The sequence below is a fragment of the Lagopus leucura genome, unplaced genomic scaffold (genome assembly GCF_019238085.1).
Source record: "Lagopus leucura isolate 7727_CA_CO unplaced genomic scaffold, USGS_WTPT01 Super-Scaffold_100001, whole genome shotgun sequence".
Lineage (NCBI taxonomy): Eukaryota > Metazoa > Chordata > Aves > Galliformes > Phasianidae > Lagopus > Lagopus leucura.
This window is the reverse complement of record NW_024962262.1, coordinates 51,435,140-51,458,305: the sequence shown is the minus strand read 5'-3', so window position 1 is coordinate 51,458,305 and position 23,166 is coordinate 51,435,140.

Sequence of the window (23,166 nt, the reverse complement as noted above, 5' to 3'; positions counted from 1 at the left end):
GAAGCACTCAACCAGATATGCTTCATAAGAAAGAACAAGTTTCATGTTGATGTGGGGCATTAAAACCCATAATGTTTGAGAGGGTCTTTGCCACTTCTCCAGTCTTAAAAGGGAGGAAAAAACTATTGGAAAAAAAGATCCAGAAGAAGCCAGAGGATACAGCTGAACAGTGTAGAGTGAAGGGATTAAACCACAAGGAAACTGAAAAGGATAAATGTTAATCTCACTCATCCAGTTTGCTTCTAAATTTTAGGGTCCTAGAGAAACTGTCCTCTGAACTTCAGTAACTCTATCATTCACCATAGTGTTAATGGACAGTAGAAAGTGTGTTTGCAGTTTCCCAGTGGGAGATCTTGTCTATCTGAGCTTTGGTAGTAGGAGTTTACCAAGGGCAAGATTACAATAGCAAAGTGGAAAAAGGAAGAACAGAAAGGAGAGGCAGAAGTGGAATAAACCTTCTAAGAAAAATAACAAGAAATGGGACAATTTCAAACAGAAATTGAGACAATGAAATACGAATGATAGAAGATATGCAGGAAAAAGGAAATCTTCAAGGAGAAATTCACCATGGGGAAAGCAGCTGCAGAAGAAACAATAACATAATCGCAGCTAAGCAGCTTGAGGAAAATGGAGTAAGCTAGTAGAAACCTATTTATTTTTAAAGGGTATTTTAGACATCACTACCTGGAGAGTCACATCTTTGACTTGTCTCTATTTAAGTGCAAGAAAGTGAGATTCTGATTATTTATGATTTCCTGTTTGTCTTGGAAATAAATTCCTCATATGTTCTGTTTGCTTGAGGCATTTGTAAATGACTATCTTGATCTTCTTAGCATAATTTTTGAAAGGGAGAACTGACGTGAACATGGTCTGCCTGGATTTGTGCCTCAGAGACTTAGAGAAAAAATGAAGATCCAATGACTAAGAGTCATTTAATTGAACATGGTAAACCAAACCGCAACTCAGTACTGGGGCATTTTTTTAAAAAATTTGTGCTTATTTTCAGATTTTAGTTGTAGTTTAAAATTGTGATTTGCAGGTTACCTCCTCAAATTTGGTGCCACTTTACTCTGATGAAATAGCTTAGTAATTCCTTGGAAGCCTTGAATTATTTATGTGTCCACATTCTGTCCTTAAGCAGGCTGAAGAAATAGATGTATTCTCACTTGACCTAGACTGAAACTCCTGAACTGGGACAGATGCCTTCCTGTAAGAGTTAAATAGGAGCTCTGCTGGCTGCTGCTGCCAGTATCGAGTGAGAGAAAAAGCAAACAATTCAATTTTAAGAGCACCTATTTTTTCGTAACTGAAAGTTTCTGAGGTCAAGTTCAGATGTTCAGGTTTTAGACAGAATGAATCTCACTCTCTGTGCTCTCTGAGTTCTATGGGTCAAGGAGAGCATTGCTTGTGGTCCACTTATTTACAAAGAGAAATCCTAGATTCTAGCTCGCTTCCACTCCTTTTTTACCTTATCTTCAGTTAGTCATTAAGTTTATAGCAAGAAGGGAAATGTATGCTAAGAACAGTGAAAACTTAGCCAAGAATTCTTGAATTGTGTGCAACATCTGTTTATGGAGACCTGTCCAGGAGTTTATGGAGACAGGAGATCTGCCTAGTCTTTAGCCTAGGTAAGACATTTGTTCATGAAGTCTTTATGTCCTCCAAGAGCAATACAAAAGGAGTTGATCTTGAGCTGTATGTACCACATAAAATAAATTTAGGCATATGCTCTTCTTACTTTTTCAAAGGCCTGAGATCAGGCTCAACATTTGATTCATTAAATTTTTAGAGAGCTCCTGGATCAAACAAACTGACCTTTTGGGGTTCCTTTGGAAGGTGCCCAATGACAAAAGCTCACTTATTCCTGGATTCAGCTCTGGAGGACCAAGGCCCTCAGAATTGTGACCATGTCTCATTGGTGACAGGTGACAGGATGAGGGGAAATGGCCTTAAGTTGTGCTAGCATAAGTTTAGGTTGGAAGAACTTTACAGAAAGGGTTGTTAAGCACTGGAATAGGCTCCCCAGGGAGGTGGTTGAGTCACCATCCCTGGCTGTGTTTAAAATCTGTTTGGATGTGGTGCTCAGGGACATGATTTAGCAGAGGCTTGTTGGAGTCAGGGTAGTATGGTGAGGTCGTGGTTGGACTCAATGATCTTTAAGGTCTTTTCCATCCTAAGTGATTCTATGATTGGACCAAGGTCTTTAGTCAGATCCAAGCCTAGGAGCCTGGCTTCACACTCTCCATACAAAGACAAACATACCTCAGAGATTTCTATTAATCCTCTCCTCACGGAAGGTGCTGTGGTGTCAAAAGCATCCATCCTGCCCCTTTTCTTTTTTCACTAGGGATCTTTCCACGCTATTGCAGTACAAGCCGCAGTGTGTTTAACCATAGGTGAGTTCACATTTGAATCATGAATGTCATGGTTTTGTGTTTTCCGATTTTTGGTATTCCACATCATAACATCATGTAGTGCACTGGGAGTTAAAGTGTTAATGCTCCAATTCCAGGTACCTGTCCCTGTACATTACAGAAGTCATGGGATCTGGCTCTTCGGGGTGAGGTGGTCTCTTACTGCTTTGCAGTGGGTGCTGGAGGGTGCTTTCCTATCCGTTCCAAGCTTTTCAAGTTTGACTCGGTCTCAGGAACTCTCTCCTATCTTATTTGATTTATTAGTCTCAATTTCAATTAGGTTGTATTATATTGTGTTATTTTGCATTCCGATATCACAGTCAGTAAAATAAGTTTTCCTCCATAGATCGTTGCCACTGTTTTTTGTGGTTTTTTTTTTCCTTCCTTGAGCCCAGCTTCCATCTCCCCATCTCCCTATCCCTTTTCCTTCTCATTTTGTGGGGCCGGTGGGACAGGGAGGAGGGGAGGCTAGCGGCCTACTGCCCCCCTCTCACGGGCATAGATTGATCTAGTCAACTCCTTGACAATGGAAAAATTTTAAGAAACCGGAAAATAAATTAATAATACAATCTTATAAATTTTATGAGTGCAAGAAGATCTTTCATCTTGTGCACCAAAGGTAAAATCCAAATTTCTTCAGAAAGAATCTTTGATGTTTAAAGCCTTGTTGGCAATAGAGCCACAGAGGCTAATTACAAATTCTCTGTGTTGAACTCACTCCACACTTCTCACTCAGTTAGTTGGCTGGCATTGTGGAAAGTCTGTGACATCCTAGATCAGGAAGCAAGGTAGGAAAAGATTTAAGGCTTGAAATTGATTGTCTCATAAATTTATAAATGGCCAGTCCTGTCAGAGAAGCAGATGAACCTATATCAGTGCATAATTTGATACCAGGATTTTTTTCTGGTTCTATATGTATATAGAGGGCATGGAACAAACACCCCAAAAGACACCAAACATTCAGCATTTCTTTAATATGGAATGTCAATGAATGTCACAGATGGGCTTCTGGGCATCTGAAAGATTATCTATTTCATCCTTATCGTAGCCATGAAAAGTGTTTTTATCTGTAAAGGACACAAAACAACCAAGTTATCTTCCCTATAGACACACTGATTTTGCAGAGAGGTGTCTATGGTCCCAGGCTATGTGTTAACCTAAATCTTTCTGCCCCTCCAGAAGGTTTGATGCTCAAAAAGAGTTTGATGTTTTCATTCTATTGCAGTCATGTGGTGACAGTAGGACTTTCTATTCTGAAACCTCCTTACAAAAATCATATTGCTATATTGCTTCTCATTTATGAATTCACCGCAGAGGAGTACAGAATGAGACTGGATAGAATAATACTTGCCCATAATGGGAGCATTCTTGCATAGCAACAATGGGCTTGTGAAAGAGCTGAGCTGCCTTAAAGGTCCAATCTCACAAGAACAGAAAACTTCATCCTTTGAGAAGAAATGGCCTATTCAGATTTTCCTTTCTAAGCCTTTTCCCTGTTTTTGTTGCATACTCAAAAACATACTGTTTTGCTTCAGAAATAAAGTGCATTGAGAGCACACAGTGTTCTTTCATTGCTGGAAAAAAGCTGAACACCTATCTGTGTGTGGAAGCCAAACAGCAAGGACAGTAGCGTCTGTATTCCAGTCATGTTTCCTTATTGTCTGTGCCATCCTGCCCATCTCCAGAGCACGGGAGACTGCTTACGGGGATGTAATTCTGTTTAAAAGTCTGTCACTTTGAATCACTGAGGGGAAAAGGCAAATCACAGGGTTGCATAGCAATACTTCGGTGCCAAAAAAATCCCAGACCTTTGTAGTGTTAGGAAATAATTTGCAGTGAATATCCAAGCTCCCCCTATACTGTTTTCTTGAGGCTACATGCATGCTAATGTCTTCTATATACAGAAGCACGCTGCACATTAAAGGCACATTTGGAAAGAAAAACTGGCACTTCCAATTTCTACCACTGCCAGTCCTTAGACTCTGTGAATAAACAACCACCTCACATCTGAAATGATCAGATCTACCGATTTTGTGCAGGCTTCTTCTGGTGACAAAGTAGCTCCATTTGCAGGTTGCTTGCCTTAATATTTTTTTTCATTGTGGTTCAAACAAGTGTGTAACTGTGTTGTCTTCAAGAAGTAGGATGTTTGTAATATAAAAGCAGAAGAGCCTGGGGTACTTTGAGAGACTGGAGGTCACATTTAAAATTACTTGCATGTGAAATTATTCAGCAAAAAGTAGTAGCTTGAAGTGAGTGGCTGGTTCAGATTCTCTGTAACACAATTAAGCAGTCCTGAAGAATTTCTCTCACTAGTCTTTTCAGAATTGTCACTGATCCTTGAAATGAGACCGTTCCTGCTTGTATTTTAAGAGGTTTATTCAGGAAATTTCTCCCTAAGGAAAAGATCAGCAGAAAGCCGATGCACCAGCAGAATTGCATGCTAATCCTCAGAGCAGAGCAGGAAAGGGATGGAAGTGAAGAATACAAAGTAAGGAATATGCCTTACGCTGGCTCAGCTGCAAATTTGATTTCTACAGAAGCCTTAGACGGGAGAAATCAACCAAGCCACTTCCCTCCATTGTTAGCTGAACAATGATTAGAATTAAAAGTCAATTCAAGCCAGTGGAGAAATTGCCAAGAAAGTAACCAAAACCAATGATCTGTTCTGGCAAAGGGACTTGGTGAAGACCCATACATTCTTCAGTCACAGTTCCCTTATGGCTATTAAATTCCCTAAAAATGTGAAATATAAGTAGCAACCTAATGTGGTGAAATCTCTTTGTGAGGTAGGGTTAGTGACGGTGGTAAAACCATCACCTATCTGCAAGAGTCATGGTATCATTTAAACTCCGAATCTCCTTTATCCAGTGAGCTGGTGCTACATGATGTGAATGGATCTTTAGAATTAGACAGGATGGAAACAATCATTTACTTCTTGTTTTTATAATAGAAGCGACTGCTCTCTCCTAATATTCCACACAACCTAAATTGGATTAATGATGAATGATTAAATTTGCCTCTGAAGGGGTTGCCCTTGACTTGCCTGCTGCAAGTCTCTCTACAGATTTGTGTTTTGCCCTTCTTGTGTCCTTTCTGTCCAATCTGCAAAAAGAACTCCCTATTTTACTGTCAAATTTACAAATTAAAACAACTTTGCAACCACGCATGCAGTGCTTGGCTGAATAGGGGTCTGATTAGCTGCCTGTGCCTGGCCTTACCGCTCCTGCACAGAGAAGAGAAGGCATGAGTAGTAAAATGATATCTGTTTCTTACACTATCAGAATGGGGGAAAATAAAGGAAAAAAAAAAAAAAGACTTCCAAAAATGATCAAAAGTGTCATATTGTGAATATTTTTGATCCCTTAAATTTTTCTTAACCATTTCATTTTTTTTCATTCAAAACTTAAATATCTTTTTGTCTGCATGCTCTAGGCTTTTGTGGAGGGCTTTTTTAAATAATTCATTCTTCTTCTTATTATTACAATTCTCATGCTTTTTCTTGCTTCTGTCTTGAATTTTGCTTTCTAAAAGAGAATTAAGAAAGAATGAAGAAATAGGGGCAAACCCAATGACAGTTTTTCAAATTTGAGTTTTTCAGCTCAGAACCAGAAAGAAATGAAATATTGAACTAAACAAAGCACCAAAACATATCAATCAAACCAACAAAACCCCAAACCAACCAGAAAAACCACAACCACCAGTAATGACAACAATAAAAAACAGTTCTATTTTAAATTCTCTCATCTTTAAAATGCTCTGACAGCAGTGAACCGCCTTGTGGCAGGCTCTCTACAGTAGCATTCGATATACCTGAAACCCTCTGGAAATATTCTTTTTTCTCATGTGCTTAGAAATCACTGCCCTTAATTCCATAATGGTGACATTTTGATGCCGTTTCAGGTTTTCATTTTAGTTGCTTAAAATTTTCACTGCTTTGATACATAGTCAGCTTCATGGTTTTCAGTGAAATCGATACTGATCCCCAACAACTAAACATTTACTGCAGCTCTTTGATGGGCACTTTTAATAGTGCTTTATGTTTTAACGTGTTTTGAGTATTATCCAAAATGCTTTTGCAGAGCTGGTTGCAGATAAGGAGCTTTATAATAACTTCATATTAATGTTGCATAGAATTGAAAAACATTAGGCACAAGAGAAAATTATTTTGATTTGTGTCTTGAAAAATAATTTTAGGCCTCTGGAAACAGAAATTATTCTTCATCTCAGAGGCAGGCTGCAGCACTTGGAGAAGAGCACAAGATTGCTGTCTAATTACATAGGACTGTGCTTGTGTCATTTCCCCTATTTGTTATAATCAGAATCATTAAAATATATTAATTTAGCATCATGCCATTTTGTCTTCTTACAATCTGTGTCAAGAGAATAAACAAGAGAATGCATTTATTTGCTGTCATACCTCGTTGAAGTATTGCTACAGCATTTCATGCGATGCAGAAGTGTCTGTCTCACCAGGGGAATACTGCAATGCTCCTGGTAGCTGCAAAATGCAGCAGGGCTGGTCAAGAGAGACCATTATAGAAAGAGACTGCTACAGCCGAGAGAGGCTATGGAGTGATGCAGTCACCCACAGACATGCAACAGTTGCCTTGGGTTGTCATCACTACATTATGGAAGGAAAAATAACTGTTCTTATTTCCCTTCCCGCTTTTCTGAACTGCTCTTAGAAAGCCCCAGTAGTCAAAGAAACTGCGTAGAGGAAGAGGCTGAAGTGTTTTGCAGACGCACGCAGAAGCTCACATCAGGAAGGAAGGAGGAAAGGCCCTTCTCCATCCGTGGCGACCTGGGTTACCAGTGTGGGTGCTGGTGGCTGAACAAGATTTCCTTGACCCAGCACAAATGGAATGTGTTGCTTATTTCTGTGGTGGACACTGAGAGGATGAAACACCTTTCTTTGTGATCCTTCCCACTCATCCAGCCGGCACAACCAGCCCCTTATTTGCTCCTTTGAAGCTACAAAGCACTCTGGATTTTTTACTAGGTTAAATATGCTCCCTTAGGTGGTCTCTCAAGCTACAGGCATTTTGTATTTAACCATCATGATTAAATATTTTCCTGCCACCCGTGCGCACACATTTTCATCACATTTTCAATGGGCTAACAACCATTCAGAGCCTGTGCCCTACTTGTGCACATTTTGCCAACTAAAATGCCAACTGGCACTATTTGGTCATTTTCAGATGTAAAGGCAGATGTCTGCTCTTGTAGGCAACATGGCTGGAAACTGTGTGTATGTGTGTATGCACGTAACCATCGTTTTTCAATGACACAGAGGAGCATTTTTCTGAAATGAAGCCTGGCTCCCCTGCTCTCATGAGCTCCCTTTCATTTGAGAGCAAAGAGATTCCTAATGAAAGACACCAAGCCTGTGTAACTAGAGAAGAAATATGCTGGGATTTCATTTTCACTTTTTCATTTGGTCTGCCAGCATGAATATTTTTGTCTATTCTCCCATCACCTAAGAAGATTTTATTGAGTGCACTGTGTGTGACTTGACTATATTGTATTATTTAATTGGCATTTGATTGATAGTCATAGCACACATATCCTTCTGTCTGAAATAACTTTTAGTGATTGCTTCGTGAGATCCTTTTCTGTACAACTTCTCAACATGCTGGGAGCATTCGATGGCTGTAGGCTCTGGGAGAAAATGAGAGTATCCTGCTCTCCTTGCTCTTTCCCCATTTTTCTCCCTCTGCCATTTATCTGTCTCCCTGTCCTGTGACCCAGCTCCTTGGACCCAGTCCCATCCACTCCTCCTCCTTCTCCCCAGTATCTTCTGTTTGCTTCACATGAACTTTTTGTTGCACCAGCTCCATCACCTCTCCACTCTTGCTGTGAGTCCTCTGCCCGCAAACAAGGCTGGCAGAAGTAGCACTAACACACAGGTTTAGACAAACCACAGCTAATATTCATACTGTAATACATGTATTTAATTCAACATGCACACAGATGTATGTTTGTATGTCATGTTATTCTGACATATGCAAAATAAACCAAAGGGCTCACAAGAATCTTTTCCTGTAGGCATTATTCTTCCATTTTTCCTATTTCTCTCCCATCCCATCCATCATATGCAAACATAAATTACAAGCTCTTTGGGACAGGAAGTGCCTATGGGCAACAACAACATTTGGGGTGAGAAATGAATAAATAGTTAATATGTTTTTTAAAATTTTATTTAGAGGTGAGAAATATTTATTTTTTCCTTAAGAGTTAAAGGTAAAAAGACAAAATTCCTTTACTGCCTGTAATGCTTCTGGAGAGCTTCTTCAGGACTAATTCCAGTCTGTGGGAATCTCTAAGACAGGATGTTTTACTTTACCACTTCAAGAACCAAAAAATTATTATCATAAAGGGATCTCTCCTCTGCAATTAGAAAAACATATTTCAATGAGTAAATATATATTAGCTTTAAAAAAGTTCCTGTTTTCAGTGGAATTGAAGATAAGTTAATTGTCTCGTATTCTCCGTCTTTCCTGTCTCATTCCAAGAACTTCATCTCCCTCTAGATTAATAACAAGACAAGAGTTAGACATGAGATAATTTACCACATCATTTATTTACATATTTTAATAAAAGAGAGATCACAGAAGCATAACAGAGCTGAAGTTTGTTGTCAGCTGGGTTGGAAAATGTTTACAAGTTCCAGGAACAACTTAGTCAGTACTGGTTTTATTTTAATTTTAAATGGAAATTATGCAGCTAACAAGATACATCCTGTCTTCTCACTGCTGTTGATCTGCAAAGCAACATTCCTAGGAGGCATAATGGGAGATATCACAAAAAATACTTCTGAGAAATAAAATGTGATGTGTGATTTTCCAGTTTTATTTCTAACTGCATTGCTGCACCTGTATACAACATTTTGGAAGCCATTTTAATATATCTTGAAGGTTCCATTTTCTTATGTAGAGATCAAATAGCATGGACCATAGTCCTGACTGATGTCAAGTCATCACCATTTGATTGGAAATATATCATCATTCAAGTATTTCATTGCATGCTTGACAGCAATAGGATCACTTTGGAATGAAGTTGCGCTGACCTGTACCTGTATATGTGATATTTAGCCATAAGGATTTTTTTCAAATATAAGTATATGCTTAGAGATATTTATTTTATAGAACCAGAGAGAAAAGTATAGGAGACAAGTATTGCTGAGGGGACAAATGAGACATGAAGGGAGTGTTTTGCACTGTCTAGACTCAGAGGGATGGAAGAAAGAAACATGCATGTCTTGCTTCCCGCACTGTTTTGTGTCTCAAAATAAGCATACACACGCACATACACACAAACCACCATTGCCAATTAAAAAAACAAACAAACAGAAAAAAACACAACACCATAAAAAACCTGTTTTTGAAGTAGACAGCAATGGGGAACCCAAACCACCAGGCTGGGAGCTATTGCTTCCTCATGTGTTTGGAGGAGGCTGGTATCCTCACCTGCGGGTTTAAGCAGTCCAGTCCATATGTGGCCTCCTGAGATGGACAGTGTCCTAAGAAGAGGCTGATATGGGCTGGAAATCCGTTAGGATAGGATGAGGTCTGCTCTAAGATGTTTTGTAACATCATTGTGTTACGATACTGAGCAGGTAGGGTGTGAGTCATCCTGTTTCCCTTTGTATTGAAATCCATACCTTTAGCTGCACTGGGTGCAAACCCACTGTGGCAGACATTTGGGAGACAGCTATAGAACCAATTCAGATGGAGGAATACATGTTTTTTGGATTGTAACTAAGTGTAGGCATAAATACAGCTTTGTTTTGCCCAGTCTAGTTAAAACTGGGGCATTTCTGGACATGTAACAAAGCGTAACTATAAAGAACAAGGTGCCCCCAGTGTCACCTGGTGTTTTTCAAAATCACAAGATTGGATGGCACTGTGCTTCTGTCTCTGCATTCGTGTGTTCAGGGGAGTAAGATGTAGCTAGCCAAAATTTCTGTATTTAAGTGTAGACCATATCCTCATGCATCTGGGGAAAGAAAAACTTGTACATAGGCAGCATCTGAGAAAGCTTTGGAGAATTTACATATGGATGGTTTGGTATCCTGTGCATAACTTTAAAAGTATGGAGAAGTGTTTACTGAGGGTTCTTCTTTTTAGTGACCACAGTACAAAGTTTTGCCCTGTCCTTTTGATTCTTGCAGGGACATTTTCTGTGACGAGTTACTGTTAGTGATAAGAGAGAATATAAATGAATACTATTTACTATTGTAGACTGGTAAGTCCAAAGCAGACAATTATGTCTGTACTCTACTTCCCGTATAAGGATACAAAGATTAATTTATCTTCTTGGCCATTTCCTTAGTCAGCATTTCTATTTTGTTGTAAACAATAAAATGGAAATTGCAGACTTTTTTTTTTTGTGTGTGTGAGAACTCATGGGTTGAGGTAAGAGTTTACTAGGAAAAGCAAAAGCTGTTCATACAAGCAAAGCAAAACAAGGAATTCATTACTTCCCATTAGTAGGCAGATGTTCAGCCACTCCCAGGAAAGCAGAGCTCATCAGGAGTCATGCTTTCTTGGGAAGACAAATGTCATCACTCCAAAAATCCCCCTTTTTTCCTTCTTCACCTTAGATTCTATTGCTAAGCATAATGTCATCTGGTACGGGGCATTCCTGTGGGCAGTTTATGTTACCTATCCTGGTTTTGTCCGCTCCCACCTCCTTGTACCCCCCAGCTCCTGGCTGTCAGGGCAGCATGAGAAACTGATAAGTCCTTGATTCTGTGTAAGCACTGCTCATCAGTGTGTTATCAACACTATTTTCATTAAAAAAAAAATTCAAAACACAACATCATACAAGCCTTTATGGTAAAAGTTGTCTCACACAAAACTTTGAAATGAAGTAATCTGTCTGAATCTTCATAGCCTTGCCAAAAATTCCTTGCCATGACATGGTATTTTTTATTTTCTCACATTCTTCATCTCAGTTTCATGACAACTTTTCTGTATTAAACAATTAGAAAAATCTCATCATTCTCCTTTCGCATTTGGCCAGGTACATCATAATTAGACTCAGCAGCCCAAACCATGTGTGATTTTAAATATTGGTTATCCACTTCATCAATTTTTATTTTTTATTTTTATTTTTTTCTTCAAGTAAGATGACACCTTTCAAAGCTACATACTGGGATCTGTATCAGATGATTTTTCATCCATGTTGCTCTCTGTGTATGGTGGAAAGTTCTATAGTCAAAGCAATTTCATTGCCCGTATGCAGGTTTCTCCTCAACAATTGACTCTATTGCAGTGCCACAAGTCTGGCAGTCAGACAGCTGGCATGTTGTAATTGCTGCTTTTCATTACTGACCAGACTGCCTCTTATGTGTTTTCTCCATCTGTTTCTTGTAACTACCTTTGGTCCTCTTGTTATTGATCATGGGACAGGCACTATCTATTTACACATAACATTCACAGTAAACCTCTGGTTGCTACATAGTGCCTAGCAGCATATTTATCGTGGTAGAAATATCTGAATCTACTTCAAAGCAAACTGCAACAGGATGACAGAAATACACATAGACCTCAAAGCAGATGCATTTTTTTTTCATGGAGGAGTGTATATGAAGTGATGTCTTTTTATGAATATTGGATAATATGATTGCCATGATGCCTAGAAGCCTTCTGTTGAAGTAGGTGACATTCATCCCTCTATCAAATGATTGTTCTTGTTTGAAGTACTGCATTACAAAGGAGAACAAATGTTATATACCACAAAATATCTCATGTTTCAATGTTTTTCTTTGTTTCATATACCATATTTTCTTTTTATTCTTACTGATTCTGCTCCCTAGGTGAGAATCACATAATTCATTGGCAAAGTACCATTGGACAAAATTGTCCCCCAATTGTGCTTATGGCAAAGCAATCAGAATTGCTAATGCAGAAGGAAAAGCTGCAGTTCTATGGCTGCAGATATAATTAATGGAAAAGTTTTATGGGCTTTAGTAAATTATTATGATGTGACAGTTTTAAAGTCAGAGAGGGATTGTGATATACATGGAATTACTTACAGAATGTACAGCAAGAACTAGGGACTTTCATAAAGGTGGCTATTATACACGGATATGAAAAGCAGTTACTGCTAATGGTCAGAAATGAAACCAAAATGTTTTGAAGTATTTGTTATTGATCTGTAGTAAGTCTAATTTTGTATCATGCAGGACAAATCTAATACACAAGAGAAAACATGTTCATCTGCATTCCACAGAAGTTAAGCAATACTGGGGAAAGAGAAAATGACAGCAGGAGTTGATGAGCAAAATAATCTGACTACTTGGGGTCAGTGCTCCGTTAGTAGTAGAATCATAGAATCATAGAATCACAAGGTTGGATCATCTAGTCTAACTGTCTTCCCATTACCTTTGCTACCACACGCTACTAAACCATATCACACAGATCCTCGTCCAGACCCCTCTAGAACACTGCCAGGGACGGTGACTCCACCACCTCCCTGGGCAGCCATTCCAGTGCCTGACCACTCTCTGAGAGAAAAAGTTCTTCCTTATGTCCAACCTAAACCTCCTCTGATACAACTTGCGGTCATTTCCCAGGGTCCTGTTTGTTGCCCAGGAGAAGAGGCCAAACCCCTCTTCACCCCAACCTCCCTTCAGGAAGTTGTAGAGTGTGATCAGGTCTCCCCTGAGCCTCCTCTTCTCCAATCCCAGCTCCCTCAACCGCTCCTCATAAGACTTGTGCTCCAGACCCCTCACCAGTTTCGTTGTCCTTCTCTGGACGTGCTCCAGGGCCTCAATGTCTTTTCTGTAGTGGAGCAGGAAGGATTCACAGCTACTTTGCCACATTGCCTGTGCCCTGCAACTGGTTCCAAGGCTAAGGTTTAATTGGGGATGAGCAGTGTACTTTTAGCTGTGCCTAGAAGTGCTTCTGATAATTTTGGCAGTTATAGCAAGGTGATTAAGTATTGATGACAAGACATGGAAATGTTGGCTTGTGCAAGCCTTAATGCAACATATGGTTGCAATTAAATGCTTTCAGAAGGACTTCTTAGGGTAGAATGGACTTCTGGTAAAAGACTGTGATAAATGTTTGGGGCACTGGAACAAGGAAACTAGGACTCCAGGATTCAATCTGCCTTACTGAGTCAGAACCTGAAACTTCCCCCTAATATATTTGCACTGATTTGATTGCTGCATACTCACTGAAGTTTTTTGTTGTTACACAGCCTGGAGGAAGGTAAGGTGCTCTTCAACTTTAAAACCTGAAAAAGTCTCCAAGTGAACCTTTATCAGTTGATGGCATTGTATGTAGGATGGATTTTCTCTTGTCCAAGTCTTCCAGCACTTCAAAGAACATTTTAATTTGTCAGTAATTTCTCTTGGATGTCTTTCGAAGGCATTTAAGGCATAACATGAGTTATATATTTCTGTGCCAGTTCTTCAATATTTTATGTGCTGTCAGAAGTCATTTTGTCTTTGCTCTTTCCTAATTTCTCAGAAGGGACTGTCTTAATCACAGTTTTCACTGTTCCATCTAATGCATTGTGCAGAATAGCTTTTATATCAACCGTTCTGAAATGCTCTTTACAGAGTGGTCACTCCTACTATTCCCTATAACTTCCTCACTGTTTATGCACAATAAACCCCACAAAACTAAAAGGCAGAAGATTTTGCTAACAGATAACTCCTCTGTGTCCAGAATTAAACACTGTGCAACAAAATTTAATGAGAAAGTGGAAAGAAAGGAAGCAAGAACTGACAGCAGACAGAGGTGGATAGGAAACATAATGGTTAAACAGGCAAAATATTCAACTCTGAAATCAGCATTGATTTACCATGCTAATGTCAGTGAATAAGAATTAGTGAGTGACATGCCCGTGGTTGCTTGCTCACTTCACTTGCCTGAGTTATGTGCAAAATTGATTACGCTGAACTTAACCATCACGAAAGAGAAACAAACAGATCGCAGAATGACAGCTTGAAGAAGTTGTGTACAGCTGCCTTTTTCTGCATGGCAAAAACATGTGTGTTTAAAAGTTGTTGAATTACATCTTGTACTACAAGTTATATCTTGTTTTCTTTGTCTAGTAAGACAGAATGGATAATTTTATCAGAAACAAAGTGTTGAGAAGTCCAGAATGCATTTGTAGAGGTTACAAAATGCGTTGACGCTGATAGGTGTTCCAATCATTCATTTAACATGATTTTACTGTACACCCCTTTTGCCTGTTGAACAGGGACATATGAGGTTACAGAGAAATTCAGTACCTCTTTTTAACTGTATTTTACTTGGCCTGATTCAGTTTTTTTTCAGAGCCTTGTGATGTTCAATGCAAAGTTGAAGTCTATATTCTGTGGCCATGTCTTGAGCTGTTGTGTCTAACAGGCTTTCTGGTGGCTTTTCAAAAACAATAACCATGTAAACATATGTAATGTTTAAAGAGAAATGCGTAATGTTTACAGGCAAGAAAGTCAGTATGCACATTCATTCCCTACCATGCTCAGCGTGAGACCATGACACAGCTTCAGATCTTCCAAACAGAATGTTAAAAAGCCTGAGGAAAGCTTTTTTTCTGAAAATAAACTATGATTGTTTTCACTGAATCTTCTGAACTAGAGTGATATCCACAAGAATGCAAAATCAGCACAGTAATCTTCAGTCAACTTTCCCTGCATTTTTTTTTCTGTGATTTCTCATGCATTGGTTCTTCTTTCCTGTTGAAAGCTGTCACATTCAAATAAATTATGAATTCAAAGCACAATTACTACTTCTGAATCGCACCATAAGGTAGATGATGTTTTTCCAGAATGATCGAATTGCTCCTGCTCAGTTGCAAGTTGGACTGAGTCCAGATAGAGTAAGGCAGATATGGAAGATACGATACGAATATTTTCATAAGTACAGCCAAACTGCCATTCCTTGTATAGGAGTAGCTGGAAATGAGCACAGTCAGGCAAAAGAAAGTTGTACTCTTTATTTCAGAAACAGAAGAGTGACAGTTTTTTATCTTTGCCTTGCCTTGCCTTGCCTGCCCTCTGGTCCCTTCCCTTTCTAACCCTTTTGTGTTATGTCCCATGAGACAGTTCTACACTCAGTTGTAACAGAGAATGAGGTATGGTGCTCCAGTCCTTCCTGTGAGAACTGTTAGACATCAGTCCCATACAAACAGCCTCAAAATTGCTGGGTCTGAAAGCATAGCTTTTATACCCAGCCTTAACCACTAAGCCAGGATCTCCATTCACCTCCCCCTACCCTTTGGGACCCTTGAGTCCCCAGATACATAATGAACCAGCTTCTATTGAAGGTTTGGATTGATTACTGACCATTTCAAGCTTTTCTCACAGGCTTTATGTGAGGTGAGGTACTTGATCTAAATGTAGATTACAGGACAATTTATAGCATGAAACTTATGGGCTTATTACTAGAGTAGTGGTGGTTTTCTTGGTAATGAAAGTCAACATACATGAAAACTCTAGAATATAAAGGGAAGTATTATTTTTAAATTTATTTTTATTTTTACAGCACTAGGCAATTCTGGAATGATTATACAGCTTTTTGCAGTTCACAGAGGAACACAGATAAGTGAATTTTAAAGAGGTGGCATGGAAGCAGTTAGGATCCTACCCGCATTACTGCATTATACCTTCAGAAATCAGCTGTCAAAAAAGCAAAGCAGGAAAGATTGGGTTTCATCTATTGCATTTCTGTCAGAAACAAAATTTCTTTATTTCTTTCACATTTCTTTCTTTATGACAGATGGTGCATGATCAAAAAGGTCTTTTGTGATTTTCAAGCTTTCAGGAATTGTGTTTAGATCTTGTAGAAACTGCAGACTATACAAATTGGGAAAAGTCTTTCAGTCTGTAGGTAGCAAGGAAGAAGTTTTAGCATGGAAGTTAATAAAAATTAGTTTAGAATTATTTCATCCTTTCAGCATTTTACTGCAAATTGATTCTTATTTATTTTAGTTTTGCTAACTAAAGCCAGAATCAGGGAGATGAGAAGTCCAGCTAAGCAGTGTTCATAAATATATAGGCATGAAAATAATTGGCAGTCAAGGGAAACACATTTGTAACTGGTGGCTGAACATTTCAGTTTACACTTTCATGCTTTCCTCAAACGATTTTTACTGAGTAGCCAAACCATTACAGTCATGTTGATCTTCAGTTTAAGATAAACAAACACATAAACAGGAAAACAGTCCTTCCTCTTTTACTTTTTTTTTTTTTTTTTTTTCTATTTTCTATGTTTCTCTTCTTATTTATTGTTATTTTTTGTTATTAAAGCACATCTGATCTAAAAGCCAGTTTGGCATCCATCACCCAGGACTTGGAGCTCTCTTCAGAAAACTGGCATGCATTTCAATTCTGATGAAAGGCATGAAACAATAACTTTTCATTCTAAGTTGGATTTTTTTTTTTCGCCAAATCTTTCTGGATCAACCAGGAAAGTGTTGATTCATTACATATTTCCCTGTGATTTAGAGAAGGTATTCATATAGAAATTCTGAATGCTTATAGAAGAGTACATGTTGAAAAATAAAGTAGGATATTATTCCAACCACTGATAAAATTGTGAAATTAAATGGCAGCAGGTCTTACTAAGATTTTTTTTAAAAGTTCATAATTTACCTTGAAATTAAAAGGGAAAACAGATATTTTCAAAAGAAAATCTACTTATGTTTTGTTATGCATAGGACAAGACAAACAAAAAGGATACAGTAGGAATATTTCAAAGCAACTCATTTTCTTTCATTTTCTTTCCATAAGGTGATATTAAACCACCTCTTTTTCTTTAATCTTTATTTCAAGGTATAGCTTCCTCCTCAGAAATATGTATGTTCAACCAGTTTTAATATCATCATCCTGCTGCTTCTTTTCTCTTCCCAAATTCTTCTTAAATTCATTACATGTACAAAAATAAGAAAATAAACTGGTAAATACTACAAAAAAAATTAATTTTTAATTTGGTGAATTGATTGAACATTTTAATAAATATTTAATAAACGTTGCATTGGTCCCAGTTTCAGACTCAGAATCTCTGTCACTGTGCCTTAAAAGGAGACATAATATTTATTTTTTCCAGACTGCTTGTTTTAGAGAAAACAAACAAGTGTTGTTTGGCCTCCAGAGGCCTGAGTAATATTGCTTTGACTAGGAAGGAAACACTGGCATTATTTAGTTTCTTTCGTAATTATCTGCTGTGAAAAAGAAAACAGCAAACTCACAGCTCCAGTGCAAGCCATGCATAGTTCAGGGAGTATTATGCAGATCCCTCCAGAGCTTGAAAGCTCACTCCTGGTGTTCCTTGTTCAGCTTAGAGCTGTGGAACCTTTCCTTGTTTTGCCAATAAAAGCATTTGCAAAGCCACGTGATTAGGAAAACTGACAACTGCATGGATCATATGCATCCTTTGACCCAGATGAGGCAAAATGTTCATTCAGATGCTTTCCTGCAGTCAGACATAAACTATTGGTGGCAAAGGTTGAGATGCCCCACTGCATTGCTCTCTCCACCATGAACAGGGCCACAGAGCAAAGTGCCATCAGCTGCGAAAAATAAAAGCTGCCCACAGAAACAACCAAGTGTCAGGTTTGCTCAGCATCATCTGGTAACCCCGTTGAACAGGTGATCAATAGTCATCAGCATCACAGTTCCCCTGCTAGTGATGGTTAATGGGCTGATAATGCCATCCTCCTTGTAGCCAAATCCCATCAGGGACCAGACAGCTGGAGCTAAAGGAGAAAACTTATCAGATCTGGCAGGAGACAGTTTAGGAGGCTAAAATTAACCTTGGACCATTCACAGAAAGAACTAATTGTGACTGCTAGATTCCTGCCAGTGGCAAAGATTTATTGCTACACAGATCTTAACCTGATACTAGTTCTTTTTGAAGCAGGAAAGAGAAATAAAGCGAAGGGGAAAAAATCCAGGTTATTTTTAACATCTTGCCCACAGAGAGATACAAAAAGTGCATCTGTAATGAAAATTAAAGATATAGTTAAAGCTTTATGCACTTGTGCTGATAATGAGTTAAGTTACTTCAGGACTCCACAACATATTGTAAATTTGTGAGCCTGACAGATCCTTCTGTAAGAAAAAAGGAAAGGTCTGTCGAAAAACCTCAGGTCTGCTGAATTACACTTACTTTACTAAATCCTCCAGTGGTATCACTTTCTCCCCTTCCCTTGTCAGCAGCACATGGGCTGGAAGCATTTACATCAGGATTTGAGGATGTGCAAGAGGAGGATTGTGTAATATTCAGCAAAACGTTATGGATATTTTGACTTCCAGGCATATTTAAGTTCAGCATAACATCACTGCAGAGGAAACTCCGGTACAAGAGACTGAACCTGGAAACATGTCTATGTGGCCTACACAGGAAAATATAGGCTGCTAGAGAGCAGAGCTGGAGAACAATTTTGCTTCAGAGAAGAAAAAAATGTATTTGTGAGGGCAGAAGATATGTTGGCAAGGGCATGTTTAGTTCAACAAAGAGAGGGAGCAAACAGCCAGGTAGCCATTGGCAGCTGCTACAAATAAAAATAAAGGTGGTACTAGAAAGAGGCTCATCTTTATGATACTTATTAGGAAAAAGAAAAAGAAATTTCCAACACAGGAGCTGGTTCAAAGAATGCACACTACTGAGAGATGGGCTTGAAACTAAGAAGGTCTCAAATATAGCAGGAAGAACCCTACTGACTGTGACAAGCACACATGCTTAACTTACGCAGGAGTGGATCAAAGTTTTCTACACTTTCTGTCTAGGATGCTCAAAGAGAACATTTAACTTACATATATAGAATTTATCCTATTCCATTCCCAACAGAGAAAAGTAAAAGCATAGCAAAAAAAAGTAAAACAGGGACTGATGATAGTAACAGGAGTGGGTGGTAGTAAGATTTAACTTCCATTTGCAGGTACACAATCAAGTAGAAACAATTTTTCTTAAAGGATTAAAGCCGTAGAGGTGGCTGGGATACTAAGGTGAGATGTGGATGACTTGGAAGTGAGAAACGGAAGAGTGGAGAAACAAGATGATCTAGAGACACTTCTGAACCACCATACTGTTAAAATCTAGCAGAAGACAGCTTGGGTGGATGAAGATATGGTCGTGGATTAAGGGATGTTGGACAGTCCAGAAGAAAAAAGTCTTGAAAAATTCTTCTTAGACGAATTGAGGAATAAGTGATAAACCCTGAAGGTGAAATGTATAGATGAAGTATTTCTGTAATGCAACTGGAAAGACAAATTAATACTGCAAGTTATGCCCTTAATGAGAGATTTAAATTCCTAAATGTAGATAACCTGAGGCTGAGAAATGTGAGAAATGCTGAAAGTCAAGCTGAATTACACATCACAGACATTCACGCGATTAGAAAAAGTTCTTCATCCATAAAGAGTGAAGATTTGCCTGAACCTAGGAGAGTATATAAGAATATTTGAAAGAAAGCAAGTAAACTGCCAACTGCATTTCTTTGTCTTGTCCAGGGGACATTTCTGAGACATGATTTCTTTCATGTTTCTCCCACAAGAAAGCTGGAAAAAGAATAAACTAGTGACAAAGCCACATAGCCATACAAATTTCAAGATTAAGTTAAACCATTTTCTCCCTATCAGAAGTTGGGCGGAGACATCAAAAGGAAAGTTTGCAAACAAGTGGCTAAGTTTGTATTTGAGTGACAGGAGCTGTGTAAGGCACGTTGATTTTCATTCCTCCTGTGTTTATCATGTGTAAATCATATTTAAAAAGAAGAGCAAAAATTCAGGATAGTGCTCTGTGGGATGATTTATGTATTCGAATTTTTCTCTGTCACACTAATTTCTCAATTGAAAGGAAGTTGATTGGAATTATTATTATTTTTTTTTTTTATGGCCCAATCAGCATCAGCAAGATTACTGGCAGAGAAAGGCAACCATGCATTTATTCTTCTTTGCATTCCTCTAAGGACCAAGCATTTTGACTCTTCCCAGCACTTCCTTCCAATACAAAGACCATACCAGAAAGTGTTCCAGTACTACTAGTAATTTCCTGACGAGAAAGAAATACTATTGCTATTACTGTCAATATTATATATTGACAGTGTTGTAGTAGGTGATAATTAAGGAATCTTAAATAGTTACGTAAAGGAAAATGCTCAAACTAACCTATAACGCGAGTATGTGAAACAGATTCTAATACATTTATAAATAAGAGGCTGATATAGTAAAAAATACCACTGCACATTCAGAGTACAGGTAAAAAACCATATCCTTCATGGATAATAATGAATACTAAGAATTTTTATTTGAACAGAAGACAGAGAGCTAGTTAGACAGAAGCTTCCTTCAGGATTAGCTTGAGAGTGAAAAACATAGGAAGAAAATGGTTCTAAAACTGGTAAAAGAACATGAAAAAAGCAGACAGGAAACATAGTGGGAAGGTATGGAAGCTAATGAAACTTGAGAGAGAAACGTGAAGAGATACTAAAGTAAATTTAATGCCTTTTTTTACTCCCCAAGCTAACAGAGATGGTATTCCCTCTGGAAGAAATGACAAATAACTAACTTTCCCTCAAAATATATTGCTTCTGAGTAAAAGCAAAGCTCTTTGAAAATATTTTTGTCTAAAGTTGTCTAAATAAAATGAGTTCATATTTATTTCATTCTGATGGATAAATGCTCATTTGTCAGTTTGAAATTTTATGAGGAAAAAAGTCAAAACAGCATAACAAAGCCCAATATTAAAGAAAACCTCAACTCTCTCAAGCCCCCTAACCTGAAAAAAGCTGATGTATTAAAGAAGTAAAATCATACTAGTACTGCCTATCAAAGCAGCTGTGCTTGGCTATGATTTTCTACATCTGTGAACTGGCATAAAATCTCTGATTTCAAGTTCTGGTAAGTAATGAGATAATTAGATTCTATATACTTGGACAACAACAACAAAAAAATCTATTTCTTCTAATAACTCTGATTTCTTCTTTGTGGGAAGACAAAGAATTGTTTTCTTACTAAGAATATATTATACAGCTATGGATATGACAGTGACAATCTTTTTGTTACTACGCAAATAATATCTATATATACATTTTCAGATTGACCTCTAACAATTTTGTCAATATAGTTATCAGACAAAACCAACGTGGATTTGAAAAATAATTGACATAGAACTCTTTTAATAAAAATAAAAACTGGTTTTAAAATAGGTAAATGATTGAAGATTGTAATTGTTGGACTATATGAGATTATATATTAAGGCTTTTTCATTCCTTTCAAATTGAGCTTTTTAGTTGTTCATTAAACATTTAACTGCAGTGGGAATATGAACTTGAAAAAATAGTTTCTCACTTTCCAAACAAGCATTTTAACATTTTAAAAGACATTAAATAAATTCCTTGGCTAATAAAATTTGGTATTTGTTCTTTCATCTTGCCTCCAAGGTTATCAAGCAAGCATTGAAATTCCTTTGGAAGTGTTTTATGAAAAAAAAATCAGGATGGTGTCGTTCAAAATTTCACTTTTGGAATAATTATTGTTTGGAAAATCTGACTAAAATTTTAAATTGGCTTTGAATCAACCAAAATAGTATTTTTGTGGCAAATTTTAAAATCACATACCTCTGTTCAAGACAAGTCACTTTTCCTGCTTGTATTTAACACCACATCCAAAAATTTCACAGCTGTTCCTGAAAAGGAAAACAACTAAAATAGTCCTGGAGAAGTTGATTTTGGAATGCTCTTCCTACACGCCTATGTAGATAAATACTCAAAGCAGTCTATTTAGCTATATAGCAGTGTCAGGAATAAAAATTTACTGCAAAACCAGTGGAGAACAGATGGTTTTCGAAGTGTGTAATACATTATGCGTTGAGATGACATTCTTCATTTTTACTGTCTGCTAATTTTTGTCAGCTATGCTACTGCACCTTTGCCAAATGATAAGACTTAAGACATTCAAAGGCCAAAGTGCTAGGAGTAGGTTGCCTTCATTTTCTTTGTCATTCATTATTCAAATGGATGCTTTTAATATTTAAATGGTTCAGTCAAGTCACAGCATTCATTTCAAAAATTCATTAGTGCTCATTATTCTGTGATTGCTACCCTACCATGCAGGGCAAGGTACAAAGGAGGATGGGTTAAGCGAGACAGCAAAAAAGAAGAAGAAACTTTTATGTTTAAAGAAAACTGTTCCTTTCTTCTTACTAACCACTTCAGAATTGACTGTAGGTCTGCTGCTGCTAGACTCTCCAGGAGGTAAAAATTAAATAATTTGGGAACTTTTCTCTGTTTTTGAAGTTTAGAAATGCAAAAAAATTAATAGTTTTCTCCATGGCAGCAGCGTCTGGATGAGTGCTCAATAACTGCGATTCACAGATCTCTCTGATGTTCATTTTTTGATATTGTTTACATTTCCAGTCCTTCTAAACATAAAGAGACAAATATTTTAAAATAAAATAAAATAAAAACAACAAAAAACAAAAACAAACGGCAACACCTGAACAGAAAGTCTTGCTGTCATTTGTTTTCATTTTACTCAGTTTACCATTTTTCTTGTGAGTGAATATGAAGTTAAAGAGCATATATTGACAATCCAAATTCCAGTACACTGGACAAATATTTTATATCACATGATTTTAAGTGCACAGTGTACTTCTGGTTTTCTTTCCTGACTTCCCTGCCTTTTGAGCACATAACTGGCAGTGTGAGGGCTGTCTCAAGCATGCTGCTGGTGGTTTCAGCTAGGTACAGAGCTAATCACAGTTACCACATGGCACCTGGCTCCTTT